Consider the following 18,109-nt stretch of genomic DNA (forward strand, 5'->3'; position numbering starts at 1 on the left):
TAGGTGATGAAGACAGAGCACTAATGATGAGGAGTACTGCCTTTATGAAAGAGACCCTACAGAGCTCCCCAGCCCATCTGCCACATAAGGGTATAAGAAGAAGTCTGCTACCTGGAAGGGGCCTCACCCAACCATGCTGGCACAGTGATCAATGATCTTGAACTTCCACCGTCCAGAACGAGGAGAAATCAATTTCTGCTGTTTAAAAGTCACCCTGCCTGTGGTATTTTGTTACAGTTGCCTGCATGGACTGAGACAGGAAATGTTTGAGGTAAATTGCAGACATCCTGACCCTTTCCACATAAACATGTGGGCAGATGTCTCCTAAGAACAAGGGCACCGTATAATGATCAGAGTGAGGACATTCAACATTGATACGATACTATTACTGAACGTGATCATATTCAAATTTTGCCAGTCTCTCTGATATTTCCCTTTATAACATGTTTTCCCAATCTAGAATCACATATTTACACTCCGTTGTCATGTTCCTTTAGTCTCTTTTATTCCAGAAAAGTTCCTCAACTTTGTCTTTTCATCGTACTGATATTCTTGAAGAGTATAGACCTATGGTTTTCTAGTATGTCCTTTGAATTTGGTTTGTGTGGTGTTTCCTTTGGACGAGTTCAAATTATGCACATGCTGGGTCCTTCTCAGCACATCCCATTGTGAGTCACCCTCGTCAGTTTGTCCCACTGTTGATGACATTAACTTTGATCATGGGCTTCAGTAGGATCTGGGTGATTTCTCCACTTGCGAGAAATCCTTCCTTTTTATAATTAATAATCTGTGAATGGACATTGGTGGTGTTACCAGGTTTCTTCACTCTAAACGTAACTCTTTTTTTTAGAGAGATACTTTTAGACTGTGTGGAGAGTTTATGAACAAACTGGTTTTAGCATCCATTGATGACCCTTGCCTGAATTAATTACAGTATTACACAGTATTACAACGGTGGGTAGATGCTTTTCGAAAAAGGAATATTGTAATATTGAGGTTTCCTCCTTGTGTTCCTTCTCCATTATTCCTTCCCTAAGACCAAAAGGGATACCCAGGGCAAATCATTTGGGCAATTCAAAGGTTCCTGAGAGCACCTACTCCCCACCATTCCAAAGTTTGATCCATGTCTGGAGGATGAGGCAGCCAAGCATAGTGGAAAGAGCTTGGATTAAAAGTCAGATGAGGAGGAGACCTGGCATTCCCCACCTGGAGATTCCACAGGTTCCTCTACCTGAACGTGTCCTAAACTTAACCCCTCTGAGGGGGTCACTCCCTGAAAGCTGGGTCTCCCCCACAAGTTCCAATTTCATTGAATACTGCCACCATCTACCCTGTTGCCCAAGCCAAAAATTTGGGAAACATTCTCTACTCCTGACTCTTCCTTACTCTCCACATCTAATTAACAGCCAAGTCTTGCATAATGATACCTTCCAAACATCTCCAGGAATTCATCCTCTTCTCTCCAGCCCTGTTGCACCACCTGGTCCAGACTATAATCGTCTCATACCCGCTCTTCTGCAATTTCCTCCTGACTGTCCTCTGATCTCCAAAATTTTGTGTGCTACAATCCATTCTTCTCACTTCAGCCAGAGTGACCTTTCTGCACTATAAATTTGATCATGGCCCTTCCACCTTCCCAGTCATTAAACCTTTCGGCAGCTCCCCCTTGTAGTAAGGGTCATTTGGTTAAAGTGATATGTCTCAACTCCCTACCATGGTATCCCTACAGCCCACTTGGCCAGGAATATTTGTCATCATGGCGCCACCTCTTACTTACTTACTAACTTACGTACTTACTAGCCTCACTTTTGGCCAGACAGATCAAGACAGGCATAAGGTGACATATATATGGAAGGTGTTCTTGAAAAAAATAAAACTCATCAATGTTCATCCACAAGGCAATCTTCCCTTAGAAAATCATGGAAACAGATCTGACCTAGCCATTTCCAGGACTCTGGCTGTAGAAAACAGCCCCCAAACTGTGGATCCTCCTTCTTAGTTGAAGAGAAAAGTACTCACCAGGGGGTAGTTCCTTCAAGCTTGCTCATAGACGGGCCACCAGAGGGCGCGCCATGACCCCGCAACCGGCTGGAGGAGCGATGGGTTCCACATTTATCTTGAAAGAAAAGATATTGGAAACATATCAGATATATTTATTTATGCTTTCTGAGTACCACATGCATCTCAAATCCCAGGGCAGCCACGTTCTTTTATTTTTATGCTGTATCCATGGTTTCAGGACAAACAGGCTAAGAAAAACCTTTCCCATCACTGAATGCAAAAGGAAATATGAAAGCTCGGGTCTTTTTTTTTTTTTTTCCTCCAGGAAGTCAGACTACACTTTAAATAGTCTCCCTTGAGGCGAGAACTCTTGATTCATTGATGAAATTTCTAGAACTTTCTAAATTTTCATATGGCACATTACTCATAAATATTTGAAAATTCTCAAGAATATTGTGGATCAGGCAAAATGATAATAAACTATGATAAATAGCTCTCACTGAGCATTTACAATGGCTGTACCAAGAGTTTGATGTATTTTAAGTAAATATAGATATATTTAACTCTCATTATACGCTTTGAGGTTAAGTATTGTTGTTCCTATATTCCAAATGGGAAAACCAAGACTCCAAGCACTTTAGCAATTTGACATGACCACAGAATTAGGATTTGAATTCAGGACTAGGAGATGTCCAAGTCCATGTGTGCCCTGTGTCTTGGCAAGCTCTCATCTTTCTCTCAGAAGCCCACTGGCTTTACTTCAGGACTTTCCCCCTTCTCTCCCTTTGTCTCAAGAGTACTTACAGCACTAAGTGGGACTCCACCAGCCATCCTCCATACTTTCCATTCCAGCTACCCTGTTGTTCTCTTGACTCTACCTTCTACTCCCCATCAAAAGGGGGCTATCCTATGTGTCACTCCTTCAGAACCAGTGTTTCTTGCTAGAGCACCTTTCAGTGCCTGGTAATCAGGCAGTCAACACAAATACTGATTGAACATCTCTGTGCTAGACCAGTATGATTCCTGCACACATGGGGTCCAGGAAATTCTTGTTGGATGGATGGATGGATGGATGGATGAATGAATGAATGAATGAATGAATGAATGAATATCAATACCCAGTGATAGTAGAGGAAGTTTCAGGTAGAGGACAAAACATGAGTCCTGGAATAAGAAAGATTTGGATTCTTGCTCCCTCATTTGGGTGGTACTTAGTACAATTCACCAAATATTTCTAACTATGGTCATTTCAGGTTCTTGGTAAGTTCTATCTCCCACTGTTTAGTATTTCCAAATTCCTGAGAGGCATCAGTCTTGGGGATTTGGGAGTAAGAAATGAGAATTCCCAGGAATTCTGAAACCAAAAATTATTCTGATTTTTCATGACACTTAATAAATAATGTGTAACCATAATGACCATCAAGTCATTTTTCTGTAATAGGATCACACTGCTGGAGGTTTTCACTAAAAAATAACAATAGGGCGCCTAGGTGGCTCAGTCAGTTAAGCATCTGCCTTCGGCTCATGATCCCAGGGTCCTGGGATGGAGCCCTGTGTTGGGCTCCCTGCTCAGCAAGGAGCCTGTTTCTCCCTCTCCCTCTGCTGCTCCCCCTGCTTGTGCTCTCTCTCTCTAAAATAAATGAATATTTTTTAAAAATAATAAGTGCATGGTTTATTATTATGAATCAGTTTCTTATGATAAGATTATATGTTTCAATAACACATAAAAATAATCTTTTCCTTATGTAGACATTTGACAAGAGAACATATTAAAAGAAGGGAAAAGAGACACAAGATAAATGTCAAATAAAAATTGTTATAAAAATGGAATGTAGCTGCAACAAATATTTCTATAAGGTATTATTTTTAAAATGAAAATTTAAAACACACAAGGCATTAACTCCTGACCAATTTCCTTTTCTGCCTTGACATTTGTTCAAATGTTAGGAGTGCATCCAAAAGCACCTTTGAGTTGAGCTTTAGAGTACATATAGCTTCCTATAAGCTTATTTCCTTTTTTAATGATGAAAATTAAAAATATTTATTTTTCTTCTCTTCTTGCCTTGGCTTTGATTTTGCTGTTGAAAGTGATACTGCTTTTACTAATTCGGATTTTTGTTCAGTTTCTAATTTCCCGTCAGAGTATTCCACAATATTCACATCATCTGCTCTTTGCATTTCTTCCATTAAAGTGTTTACAAAGACCTGTAGCCTGGAGGGAACACTCAAACACTGGAAAACACCAGTGAACGTTACTGGGTTGTGTTCCAGTAACATAACAGTCAGCTCTCCTACCAAAGTTAACAGCACTAAATAGGAGCATGTGTTGAAATTGCCAATTTAAGGATATATTTTGTTTCCAAACCTGATTTCTTCCAACATAACTCATAGGACTTGTATGAGGTCTACTATGCATAACTTATTGATATTTATTTTGTTTGTAAGAATGACTCATGTAGCAGCCAGGGCCCTGAACACACATAACACAACAATACTAGCTAGCAAGACTGACTCATTAGATGCTCCCGGCTTCCAGGGTGCCACTGTCCTGGTTCCTGGAAAAGTCACCTTAACCTTTGATTCTGTGCATTAGTGTTTCTTGGTCTTGCTTTTAACTTGACACAAGTCAGTCCTCTGAACCAGTAACCTCTCTATGTGGATTCTTCTGTTTTTAATATCACAGGAAGATCACGACTTTTTCCTGTTTTCCCAATTTCTTGGCTAAATATTACTGGGACTTGAGATTTGGAAAAACAAAAACAAAAACAAAACCACATAAGCATTTCTGGAAAAATGCCAGGAAGGAATTCTCCCATGGAAATACTTCTATTGCCTTTGAAAGTAAGGTATAGCATGTGACAGGTTTTGGCCAATGAAACCTTCAGGCAGAAGCTGTGAGACCATTATGAGATTTGTCATTTCGCTTCCTGCTGCTGCATTAATCATGGAAGCACATGCTTAGTTAAAGCCTCAGGAACTGGGGTCCATGAGTGACCGTGAGAAGCAGGGCCCACAGACAATCAGGTAGGACACATGATAGAGACATGATAGGAGAAATTTCTGTGAGATAATCTATGACAGGCCCCATGTTTTGGGTAATTCCCTCACCTTCTCCGAGTCTCATTTACCTTATTAGAAAAGAGATAAAGTAATTTCTATTTCAGGTTTGTTTGTTTATCTTTGGTGAGGAATGAACAAGGTGAGTGCATGTAAAGCTTCTAATAAAATGTCTACTATCTAGTGGATGCTCAATATAATCTTCCCCTGTAAAGGGATAAAGAGAAGATCCCTAGAAATAGATCATAGAAAAAAATTAGAAGTCACGGTGGCCTCAGATATTCCAAATGTGAACATGGGAAGCCAGACGTCAAAGGAGCAATGCCTTGAAAATTCTAAAGGAAAAGCTTATGCCCAGCCAAACTATCAACTAAGTCTGAGGGTAGAATACAGCCATTTGCACAAAAAATTTTTACATCTCATGCACCACTTCTCTGAAGGTACTCCACCAAAATGAGTAAGTTATTCATCCAGGAAAAAATACATAGCGTTAGGAAACAGGGGACCCCAACTCAAGACAGAAGGATTTCCGGTGAAGGGCAGCCCCGGCTTGATGTCCAGGCAGAGCCTAGGGAGCTCCTGGCTGGCTGGGAGCAGAAAGATGGGGTTCCAGGGGAGACCCAGCCAGGAACAATATTTAACTGGAAGGAAACCTGATGTATGTGGAAAATAGGGCTGGTGGGAAAGTATATTCCATTGGCAAGTTCAAGAATTAATGACAGTATCTGGATAACTAAGGAAATATTAAAATATAAGGTTACTATTAACTCCAAGAACAAGAAAATTTTGAAAACAGAAATAAAATCATAATATATTACTTGACTCAGTAGGAAAGAATATTTATATGGCTGTAATAATTTATTTGCTAATTCTCAATTTAATTAGAAATTTAAAAATAACTGCCAAATATAGGTGGGTCAGGGGTGAGGCGGGATTAGTGAAGTACTAAATCTTCACCTTGCAAATTAAGAAATCAGTAGATTATGCCTTAAGTTGGTAACTTAAGAAATTTTGGTGTTAGGGGCACCTGGGTGGCTCAGTCGGTTGAGCATCCAACTCTTGATTTCTGCTCAGGTCATGCATGATCTCAGAGTCATGGGTTCAAGCCCCACATGGGGCTCTGTACTCAGTGCGGAGTCTGCTTGAGATTCTCTTTCTCGCCCTCTGCCCCTCCCCCTGCTCGCGCACATGCGCTCTCTCTCTAAATAAATAAAATCTTAAAAAAAAGAGATTCGGCATTAGCTGATTATTTAAAAACATGGAGGCACAAGCCAGAGGTAGCAGGTGACAGATTAGGAGGTGGCTCTTTCCGAGGAGCTGCATTCAAAGATGTGGACCACTGTTTCCAGTTGTAAATTCAGTAGTGCTATTAGGCTCCTTAAAATATGGACATGCATTACCCTGAAATAAAGATTAGTTACAATTGGGGGGGTAGGCAGGGGAGAAGATATTTGCAAATGACAGATCTAGTAAAGGGATTATTTACCACTATAAACTAGTATAGACTAGTAAATACACACCTAAATCCATAAATATTTACATGAAACCAGAAAGCTTTGTGGCCCAGGATAAGCCCTTTTACCTCTGAGTCTCAGTTCCCCCATGTGTTTAAACTCACTAACTGTATGATCTCTGGAATCTCAAACGCACTATTAATCAAATGCAAACCTAGAAAACACCACTCCATATTTTTACAAATGCACTCTTTTTCTTAGATAAAATACAGAAACACGTGAAAACATTTTAGGTTAAAAAAGTCCGGGGAGTACAAAGGCTCTGATACATTGGCCACATTTTGTCATGGAGCATTTTTTAACAGCCGGGCGAGCTCTGTAGGGGCCCACTTTCAGTTGATGCAATGTGGGTAAACAAACATGACCTTGAGAGTTCTCATCTTCACCTGCCCCAGGTAACCCCTCTCCCCAAGACAGTTACAATAGCTATTGAACCCTAATTCAGTGTCCAGGTAGGCAACCAAAACTACTTTCTCCACTGGAGAGATCCCCCAGTGTCTACTGCGGGACTAAGGGATCTTAGGTGGAATGAATGAAGCACTTTGATGGTCCAGAAATATTCACTGGTGAGAATTTATTATCCACCTCTCCTCAAGCTCCCATGAGCTGTTCCCTGGGCTGGGCTAACCCTCCACACCAGGAACAACAAAGAACTCAACGTTTCCAAAGGAAAGAAATCAAAGTTGCAGCTTCACCCAGAGGACTCACTCCCGCGCCTGGTTCCAGTTGCTTTCTCTTTCTTCCTTTTCTGGTCCCATCCTCCCACGGCCCACATCATCTTTCCAGATGGAAGTGCCCTTAAACGGGCTTTCTCCCTTCAGCCCCTCGGGCACAATTTGTTTTTCCCCAGAGCGAGAGCTCATTTCCCTGGCGGAAGGTGGTCCGGCTGTGAGCAGGTGAAGTTAGCCAGATATAAGTTTCCAAAAATCATTTATTTTTTGGCCAGAGCAAGCCCCTGTGATCTGCCTCCATTAGAACCTCGATTCAGAAAGGCAACTCTGACAACTCCAGAGTCCTGGCCTCAGAGCACTCGATTAATGTCGATGCTCAGAGCCCACGGTGAGGAGGAGGGAGGGGACTTCTTGCACCCGTGGAGGTGGGCGGTGCACCTGTGACCCTTCCAGCATTGTCACTTAGGCGGCGCTGGCGTTTCCCACGCCTTGCACGAGCTCGCTCATTTAATGCCTTAAGCAGCCTTATCCCCATTTTACAGGTGGGGGGGGGGAAGGCAGAGGGAGGTGAAGGAGCTTGCCCAAATGTGCACAACTAGGAGTTGGAGTCCGATAGGAACTGAGGTCTGAGTTACTCTAGAGCTGGTGGGTTTGGTTTCCCCTGGGGCCACCTCGCTCATCTCCCCCAGCGTTGGGCTGGATGCGAAGGCCAGGCTTGGTTGGGTTTGAGAGAGAAGCTCAGAGGTTTGGTGACTACATGTAGATGGTCACAGAACGTCTTGGCTGTTGAATGCCTTTTCTCAGTATTGGCCAACTCTGGCCATTCTTGGTCTCCTTCATCCCTTCGAGTCCCAGGTATGGACCGAGAAGGGACCACGCGCGATGCTCAGGGTACACCAGGATACCATTCCAGTCTGAAGCGGCCACATGTATGTGCTTCCGGGCCAAGTTACTGCAAGTGTGCTCTGGGGGCACAGTGACCTTGCTCCTTTCTGTCTTCTTCTTCATGCCTTCCGTTTCCATTCTTCCAGCCCTATCTTCCGGCTTGTGGCGGGGCCAGGGGTCCCTGGGTAACCCCGTTTTCTAGTATGGTCTACAGTAACTCCTCTGCCCCCAGGCTCTGAGGACTGGCGTAGAATCTGGTTTGTGCCCAGCACTCTGGTATGGGAAGAGAACCGACTGGTCCCAGTCTTGCCAGCAGCAGGGGCAGCCCCTCAGGCAGACCTGCTGGCATCTCCGTGGGGCCCCCGGATGCTAGTGTGACGCACGTGGGTGCCGGAGGCCCCAGCTTTGGCGGCTGCACCATACAGATTGCAAGCTCAGCTCAATGCCCTGGGTTTGGTCTTATGTAACTGCTCTATTTACTTTTCAAAAAGCCCTGGGAGGGCTGTAAATATTTTAAGATAATATTTCTTGAGGTTTTTCCTTTGTTCAAATGCATTACATATTCGTTACAGAAAATTTAGGGGACAAAAGGCAATGCAGACATAAGAAAAACAAATACTCTCTGTAATCCCACCAAGTGGAGATAACATTTAAAAATATATAGCATTTCATTCTTTCTTCCTGAGCCTATCTACATTCACTTTTATTTCTAAAAATGGAATTCTATCACATTCACTGTTTGTGTTAGCGGGCGTTGGCCTAGCTAATACCCATTTCTCTCTTTCCTGCTTTACCAGCCAACCCTGATTTTGTTCAGATATAGGCCAGCCTTGTGCCGGAGGGAAGGCTGGGATCTTCTCCAGCCTGGGAGAATAAAACTTAATTGGTCTAAGCCCTTCCAGATAATTCCCCCGGTCTTGTCAGTGATTGGCTGGGGAATAAGCATGTGACATTATTTTGGCCAAAGAAACCTGAGGGAAGTTTGTCTGTCGGAAGCTTCTGGAGAACGTTCTTTTGGTCTTAAAAACAAAAACCAAAAAAACGGAGCTGCAAAGAGAGGCTGCTTCTCACACTGGAGGTGTTGGAAACCAGGGCAGCCATTTTGCAGGCTGGTGAGGGTAAGGAGTGAGCCTGAGAGGATCAGCCAGGAAAATTAAGACTGGCAGAACTAGTACTTTTGCTCCTTGCCAAGCTTCTGAGTTCACCCGCCTCGCAACCATTCCTACATGGGGCATCTTATCACATGGTAAGATAAACAGCTTTGTGGTTCATGATCTGTTGCTACTTGTGACCAAAAGCATGCTATCTGGCAGCCATTTTCTTTTTTTTTTTTAATTTTTTTTATTCTTATGTTAATCCCCATACATTACATCATTAGTTTTAGATGAAGTGTTCCATGATTCATTGTTTGTGCATAACACCCAGTGCTCCATGCAGAATGTGCCCTCCTCAATACCCACCACCAGGCTAACCCATCCTCCCACCCCCTTCCCCTCTAGAACCCTGTTTGTTTTTCAGAGTCTATCGTCTCTCATGGTTCGTCTACCCTCCGATTTCCCCTGCTTCATTCTTCCCCTCCTGCTACCTTCTTCTTCTTCTTCTTCTTTTTTCTTAACATATATTGCATTATTTGTTTCAGAGGTACAGATCTGAGATTCAACAGTCTTGCACAATTCATAGCGCTTACCAGAGCACATACCCTCCCCCGTGTCTATCACCCAGTCACCCCATCCCTCCCACCCCACCCCCCACTCCAGCAACCCTCAGTTTGTTTCCTGCGATCAAGAATTCCTCATATCAGTGAGGTCATATGATACACGTCTTTCTCTGTTTGACTTATTTCGCGCAACATAATATCCTCCAGTTCCATCCACGTCATTGCAAATGGCAAGATCTCATTCTTTTTGATGGTTTTTTTTTTTTTTTTTTTTATATACACCACTTCTTCTTTATCCATTCATCTGTCGATGGACATCTTGGCTCTTTCCACAGTTTGGCTATTGTGGATATTGCTGCTATAAACATCGGGGTGCACGTACCCTTTTGGGATCCCTACTTTTGTATCTTTGGGGTAAATACCCAGTAGTGCAATTGCTGGATTGTATGGTAGCTCTATTTTCAACTTTTTGAGGAACCTCCATACTGTTTTCCAGAGTTGGCAGCCATTTTCTTGTCATTAGGTATCCTTCCACAGCATTCTTTGAACCAGACCTACTCTATCCTGACTGGCATACCATATAATCTGTGCAACTGCTTCCCTCTGTTTGCACACTGAGTTCATTCATGTGTTCTGCTATTTATAACACTGCCACAATGCCACGCCTGAGCCCATTTCCCATTTCCTTAGTTTAAATTCTGAGTCGAATGTTATCAACAGTTTTAAGGCTTTTAATACATACTGTAAATTGCCCAGAAGTCATTATTAATGTGTTTTGTACTAATCTTTAAAAATTCTTCATGGCAGTTCGAGTTCCTCTTTCTTCCCAGTGAGCTATCAGAAGAATCATTAGCAAAAAATATTATTCCTGCAAGTGCAAACTTATTTTCCAGAATGAGTTCCATTTAAGTAAGTCTTCTAATGAACTTTAATACTTTATGTTCTTTAGCCACGTTCCATTGGAGTTAAATTATTAGGAACAAGGCTCAGGGCCAAGTAAGGTCATATGTTTGGGCTGATGACTCTCAACTCTACCTATACTCTTGGAATCAACTGGGGAACTTAAAAAAAAAAAAAAAGAAACCCAATCTTTATGGAGGTATAATTGATGTACAATAAAGTGCACATAAGGAAAATGAACAATTTGGTAAATTTTTATATATATATATATCTCCATGAGAACATCACCAAAATCAAGATGATAAACAACTTATCACCCTCCAATTGCAGGGCTCATGGTCCTTGGTTGCCTGATGTCCAACAACTTGAAAACTACTGTTTCATGTATTTTTTCTGTTTTTCAGTTTTCTCAGGTGTGAAGGAAAAACCCGCTCCCTGTTACTCCATCTTGGACAGAAGCAGATATTCCCCACTTGGGGAACTTTTATAAAACAATCCCTGGGCTCTGTCCCAGAACAAACAAACTGTAATATTTTGGGGAAGGACTTGGATTTCATAGTTATTTTTATTTTTTAATAAAGGCATAATTGACATGCAATAAAATTCATCCTTTTCTGTTTACGATTTTGTGAATTTTGGCCAATGAATACAATAATGAAACTATCACCATGATCATGATATAGAACAATTCCACCCCTCTTCCAAATTCTCCAATGCCGCACTCCTTTGTAGTCAACCCTCACCTCCACCTCTAGCAACCCCTAGCTCCTGGCAACCATTGATCCTCCCACTCCCCATAGTATAGGTACATGGACCAGAGTAGACGGTTTGAGCAATGGAGATGGGCAGATGAAAGGTCTAGAGTTAACAACCGAGTGAATCAGAAACTCTTGAGTGTGGGGTCCAACCATTTGTGATCTTTTGGTTAATCGGATGTATTCCAGAGTATAAGAGCCACTGATTTAGGAGATGTCAGCCTATGCTGTTTAACTCAGAAGATGATGGGTTCCTAAATTCAGGATTGTGTTATTCTGCCAAAAATCCACAGTCAGTATAGACATTCTAAACACTAAATGTTTTTTGCCTTTTTCTTGAGATGTAGCACAGGGCTGTCAGGATCTGCCAGATTCATTTCTTGTCTTAGAAAACATACTGAAAAACTAGAGCACGTTCTTTCAAAATAATCCCGGACTATTTTTAATATCTCTATGTTAACTTCAACCTTCTCCATTCTGTTTCCATTTTATTTCTAGAATGTCTAATTGCTTCTCAAACATCTCCAGATGTGCCTTCCATCACCCAAGCTGTGCATCATAGGTGGCTGAAGACAGGACCGTCCCAGAGGACTTCCTCCTTCCCTCCCCTGTTGCGCAGCACGGATTTGTCCTGCACACCCACATGCCTAGACTCAAGAGCCTGCCTGGAAGACTGCCAGCTGCAATGAACCTACAGGAATTTCTGTAATTTGACACCCAAATTCCATTTCTCCTCTGGGATTTCCTCCTCATGGTGGCTTGGGCAGCCCACCTGGCCCTCTGCTAGTAATTGGTAGGTTTAGGAAGAAGAATAGTCCAGGATGGCATGGGCACCTGTAGTAGGCTGTGCAAGCAACCAGCAGTCAAATAATTTGGGTTCAAGGGATGACTTGATTATGCTCTTGTTTATACAACAGATACAGTATTCCTTGAACACCATATAAACTATCCGTTGGGTGAGAAGATAGCGAACAAGATAGACACTGCCCCCTCCATCACCAATTTGGGGGGCTTAAAGCAAAGAGGTGGTGATTTCAGCATGTGATGTCACATGGGGGAAGTTGCTATAAAATATGCTACAGTATATACTTGAGAGGCATCCAGGGGGGTGGAGGTGGGGATGATCAATGGCTCTGAGGAGAAAGACATGGGTAAGTTTAGACATGAAGGATGAGTAGAATTAGTCAGCAAAACTGGGAGTTGGGTGGGGCAGGTGTGGTTTTATTGGGGAGAGCATTCCAGAGAGGAAATGGCATGTGCAGAGGTCAGGGGGAGAGAAAAGGCATGTCTCGTGTTAGGAACTAAAAGGATCCCCAGCAACTACACCCCTAGGTATTTATCCAAAGCATACAAAAAAGCTGATTAGAAGGGGTATGTGCACCCCAATGTTTATAGCAGCACTATCAACAATAGCCAAACTATGGGAAGAGTCCAAATGTCCATCAACTGATGAATGGATAAAGAAGATGTGGTATATAGGTACAATGGAATCTTACTTGGCAATTAAAAAGAATGAAATCTTGGGGTGCCTGGGTGGCTCAGTCAGTTAAGTGTCTGCCTTTGGCTCAGGTCATGATCCCAGGGGCCTAGGATCAAGTCATTCATTGGGCTCCCTGTTCAGGCTGTAGGGCTAAGTTAAGGCCAACAGGTAAGCCATGTGATCTTGTCAGGAACACAATGGAAACCCACTGGAAGGTTTTGAGTGGAGTTGTGACTTGCTCTGCTTTGTGTTTTAGGGGTCACTTGGACTATGTAGGGGAGTGAGTTGGAGGGATTCAGAGAGGAGAAGGGGAATCCAGTTAAGGCTTTCTTGCATTGGGACCTCTCACACGCTACTAGTGAGGATGGGAATCAGACAGATGCTTTTGGAGACCAATTTCAATTCCATTTGGAATGTCTAGTAGAGTGGAAGATGTGTGTGCCCTGAGATCCAGAAATTCTGTTCACAAGAAGGTATGAACAAGATGCTCATAACTGTGTTCTTTGAAATAAAGTGGATGCAATCTAAATTGCTCATCAATAGGAGAATGGGTAAAATGGATACATAGAATGTGCCATATTTATACAAGAGAATCTTATATAGCAGTTAAGATGAATGAACAGGGGGGCACCTGGGTGGCTCAGTTGGTTAAGCGACTGCCTTCGGCTCAGGTCATGATCCTGGAGTCCCGGGATCGAGTCCCGCATCGGGCTCCCTGCTCGGCAGGGAGTCTGCTTCTCCCTCTGACCCTCCTCCCTCTCATGCTCTCTGTCTCTCATTCTCTCTGTCTCAAATAAATAAATAAAATCTTTAAAAAAAAAAAAGATGAATGAACAGGGGCTACGTTTAGCAGATTAAAAAATTTCAGAAGCATCATGTTGAGCAAACAACCATGGTTAGCAGAAATACAGGTACAACTGGACACGCTGTACATAAAGTTGATAAGATATACCATTAGTTTGTACACCATTCAGACAAAACATGCTGAAAATCAAACTCTGAAAAACACTTTCTTGTCTCATAATTTGATACCCTCTATCTGAGTAGAGGTTTTTTTTTTTTTTTTTTACCATATATTATTTTTGTGCATGCATTCAAAAAGAAAAATGTAAATGGAATAAATCAGTTAAAGAATTCCTCATTTAATTTCCACATTTAAACTCTCTTCTCAGTCTTTTGACTCAAAGTTACTCATGTCTGTTTTCCCCATCCTCCATCCAACCAGAGGACTGGTGATCTAATATTTCTGAAAAGAACCCATAAAAAAACTAACCGTCATTGGCACTGAGTTCTTAAACTAGTTTTGCAACTAGGTAGAGCCAACCTTTAGATTCCTGCTCTCGGAACATTGCTAAACATTTCTGATTTGCCACCTCCCCCACCCTCCCCTTGCAACCATTTTGTTCCTAAGGGTAAACCAAGTGCCCTTCTATCGTCCCCGCAATTTTCCGCAAGCATTCTCCTGACACCTTTGATGTTGGAGGATGGGCTGGCAGTCTGGCCCTGTCACAGCTGCCACCCGGCCGACAGCTGTTGTAAGACGTCATTAATTATAAAAGCATCCTGATTTCAGAGATATTAAAATGTGGGGGGGGGGGAGTGTGCCTTAGAAACAATGGAAAATGGTAGATACTATTTCTGAATAAAAATGTATTTGTAAAATGGGAGAAGTACGCACAGGAATGATACACACCAAATTCAAGATGGCTGTTATCCCGGAGCGTGGTTATGTAGAAATGGGGGGTACGGGGCTGGGCTGGGAGGCACAGGGGGCTTCAGAAGAATGTCTGACATTCCAGTCTTCAAACTAGGTAGGAGTCATATGTGTTGGTGTTTCTATTATTCTCCATGCTTTTTGTGGGACAAATATTTCATAATAAAAAGAGGCAACAGTTCTAATAGTGCAATTCTGTTAATAGCTGGTTGTGAGTCCGGGGAAGCTGTCTAACTGCGGCTTTCTAGTCTATGCTATAAAGATAGCAATTCCTCTCCTTCCTGCCTCAGAAGAATTTTGCATTGCTGTGAATGTCAAAACAGCAAATGGTTGTGAATACCTTTGTTGGACTGTAAAACACAACAGAGAAGGGTTAGCAAGACTGTTACCTCACGAGTTCACCAAACCTCTTACTACGGATGTGTGGCTGATGGTTAGTGTACTGACTCCTAATGGATCAGGCCTCCCTGTGTCTACACCTCTTTGGCAATACGGCTCTGCCATTCCCCCCATCAAAGGACGGAGGCTATTTCTCCACTCCTTGGATCTGGACTGGTCTTGCGACTTGCTTTGATCTACAGTATATGGTGAAAGTGACAGTGGGAGTTGCAGAGCCTAGACTTTGTGACAGAGCTTTGACTGTAACACTCTTAGATTCCTGAGGCCCCCAGCCTACTGTGGGGAAGCTCTGTCTGACCTACTAGAGGGTGCAAAGTCATGTGTTGAAGAACCAAGAAGCTTAGCCAACAGCCAGCACCAACTGGTAGGCATGAATGAGGCCATCTTAGACTTTTAAGCCCCACTGACCCTCAAGACCAACAAACTCCCTAGTCAAACCACAGAAGCATGAGAAATAATGAATCATTATTTTTAGGCCACCATGTTTTAGGATAGTTCATTTTGTAGCCAAGTATATCCAAAACAGGATGCCTTTGAAAGTGAGGCACAATGACCCATGTCTTGCAGATTGGTATAATCTATTTTGCTGACCACAAGACCCTGCTCTTGCCAATTTGTAACCTATGTCAAGCAGTAAGTAATTACTAACCCTCGACTCTGTGTACCTTACTGGCTGGGTGCTACGAAGATTATAAAAAGCCACAGGAGACAGATAGCTCAACCACAGCACCTAAAGTAATCCCATCAAGAAGATGTCGACTATCGAAAGCTAAATGACAATAGACAAAATTGAAAAATACCCATTATCCAGAGAAGAATGAACATCTGTAAGCTCTTACTATGTGACAGGAACTAATTCATTTAATACTCACAACTACCCAATGAGGTAGGCACGATGGGTTGTTCCCATTTTGTAGATGAAGAGATTGAGGAAGCTGGTGTTGAGTACATGGCTCAGAGCCACGGAGCCTGCAGGTGGTCAAGCCACCCCCGGGACCCAGCAGCACGACTGTGAAGCCCGTGTGCTTACTCACACAGCATGCCTGGGACTACACGAACACTAGTGAGAACCAGTGTTGTGATGTGGGCACTCTGGGGGTGCGAATGGTCCAGAAGAACCCCCAGGGGAGGGAGACCTTAGCTGGCCTTGAAGGATGGATAGGAGTTGGAATGGAATTAAATTAGGGGGCTCCAGGCAGGGGTCATGGTCCAGAACACCTTGTCCTGCTGTCCTACATCAGCAGTGGTGTCAGGAGCCAAGAGCCATTTCTGGATAAGCCTTGCCTATGATTCTAGAAGGAAAGGTATGCTTGGATATACTTTTAAAGTTCTCACTCCTCAACCATCTCGGAATTGTGATGGAACATGTTGAGTCTAACTTTTGTTTGTTGTGTCTATCTTTGGTCAAGATAGGTCACCTGACCTTATAAATGCCCACGGTACGAGTGCAGTGTGGTGGGGGTTGCTGGTGGCTTGCAGACATGGTTACGGTTCATGAGAAGGACCCTGGCATCCCGGGGAAAGCAGGGGACCACAAGCGTACCACCTGGCTTCACCATTCCTCCCAAACATGGGAGAGCTCCCAGCTCTGAGGGAAGAGGCACTTGAAAGGGGCATGGAAGCACCGAGATGATTTTGACAGATGAGACCAGAAGGAGAAGGAAGAGCAGGTCATGAGGTACACGAGACAAAGGCCTGCCCTCCCCTCCCCCCACATCAGGGAAAAGGAGAAACAGGAAAGAGTCAAGTCTAAGAAGAGAGCTTGGGAAGTACAGGAAGACAGGAAAGGTAAGGTGACTGGGGTGGTGTTGAGGAGCCAGAGTCTTGAGCAGGGATATTTCAGAGGCACAGGATCACATTCTGGAAGCAAGAGAGAGCAAGTATAACAGTGCGAGAAAGCAGCCATTCCACCTGGCCTGTTCTTAATTCAGCCATGTGGATTTAGCATAAGAATGAGAAGTAGATGATTAAGAGGGATGAAAATTATATTATGAGAATATCCTGTGTAAAAAGATCAGACAAACCCTGGAAATACAAATGATATAATGTATTCTGGTAAACTTAAAAAAAAATGATACATATAATACATGGCCAGGCAGAAAAATGTGAACACAGACAAGCAAAAAGGAGGAAAAACATAAAGGAAATAACACTTCCAAATCAACCGTACGGCGATAATCAATACATCATCCAGACTTTTTCAATGTATGTATATAACTACATATTACATAAATGGACCCATACTGACTTAGATCCTACTTGAGAAAACCTAATATATTGTGACTATCTTTCCCTATCAATAAATATACTCCTGGGCATCATTTAAAATGGCTGCTTATTATTCCATGTTGAAGAACATCTTGAACCTTCTCCAATCCCCCACTGCTATTTGTATAAAAACCTTAAGCGTATCCATTCAAGCAATGTGTTCTTAGTCACATGTACAACGAGGGTACTTGAAAAATAAATCCCAGAGTAATCATTATTGTCATTATGTTAATAAGTACAGAGCTCTTTTCAAAACACACCCTAATGGAACATTCTGCAGGCTTCCCAAAAGAGTCTTTAGGTGGTGCTATTAGTCAGTACAGTTCCTTCAGAACACAGGTGACTCATCTGGGGAGCGTGTGGGCGACTTCTGTCCATACTTGACCCCTCCTTTTGCCTCTACTCCTGGTTAACACAACTCCCTCGAAAAAGAAATGAAAAGTATCAGATATTTTGCAGTTGTTGGTGATCAACATGAGTTCCTGAACTGGGGCAAACTTTAATGGATTTAATATATCCTGCAAAATGTTATGAATGGACCAAGTGGAAGAAAGTGCCTTTTCTACCAGGTAAGCTATACCTGGGGCCTCCGGCAAAGTTACCTGCTGCTATCAGACTAGGCCTGGTGAGATGGAAATGATGTGTCCTGATGGTCTGCAGAGCACATTTTTCTTTGGCACCAACCACGCACGATAAAGTATGTCACTTGGATGAAAGCGTCTTTAAAATGATGGCTTTATAAACAAACACAGATTTGAATCCTACAGAAAAATGAAGCATAGGGGCCTCCCTGCTTCCCTCTAGTGGT

At 42.8% G+C, this 18,109-nt stretch overlaps 1 long non-coding RNA gene across 2 annotated transcripts in view; it reads right to left on the reverse strand.

The window, feature by feature from the left end:
• Positions 1-1,942: 1,942 nt before the first annotated feature.
• Positions 1,943-18,109, reverse strand: part of LOC118026322 — a 46,974-nt gene continuing 30,807 nt past the window's right edge. For both annotated transcript variants that reach the window (XR_004683528.1, XR_004683529.1), the window contains one exon: positions 1,943-2,116. This is a non-coding gene — a long non-coding RNA (uncharacterized LOC118026322). The remainder of the gene's footprint in view (positions 2,117-18,109) is intronic.

Source organism: Mirounga leonina, unplaced genomic scaffold, assembly GCF_011800145.1.
Source record: "Mirounga leonina isolate KUSES-001 unplaced genomic scaffold, KU_Mleo_1.0 Mir_224, whole genome shotgun sequence".
Lineage (NCBI taxonomy): Eukaryota > Metazoa > Chordata > Mammalia > Carnivora > Phocidae > Mirounga > Mirounga leonina.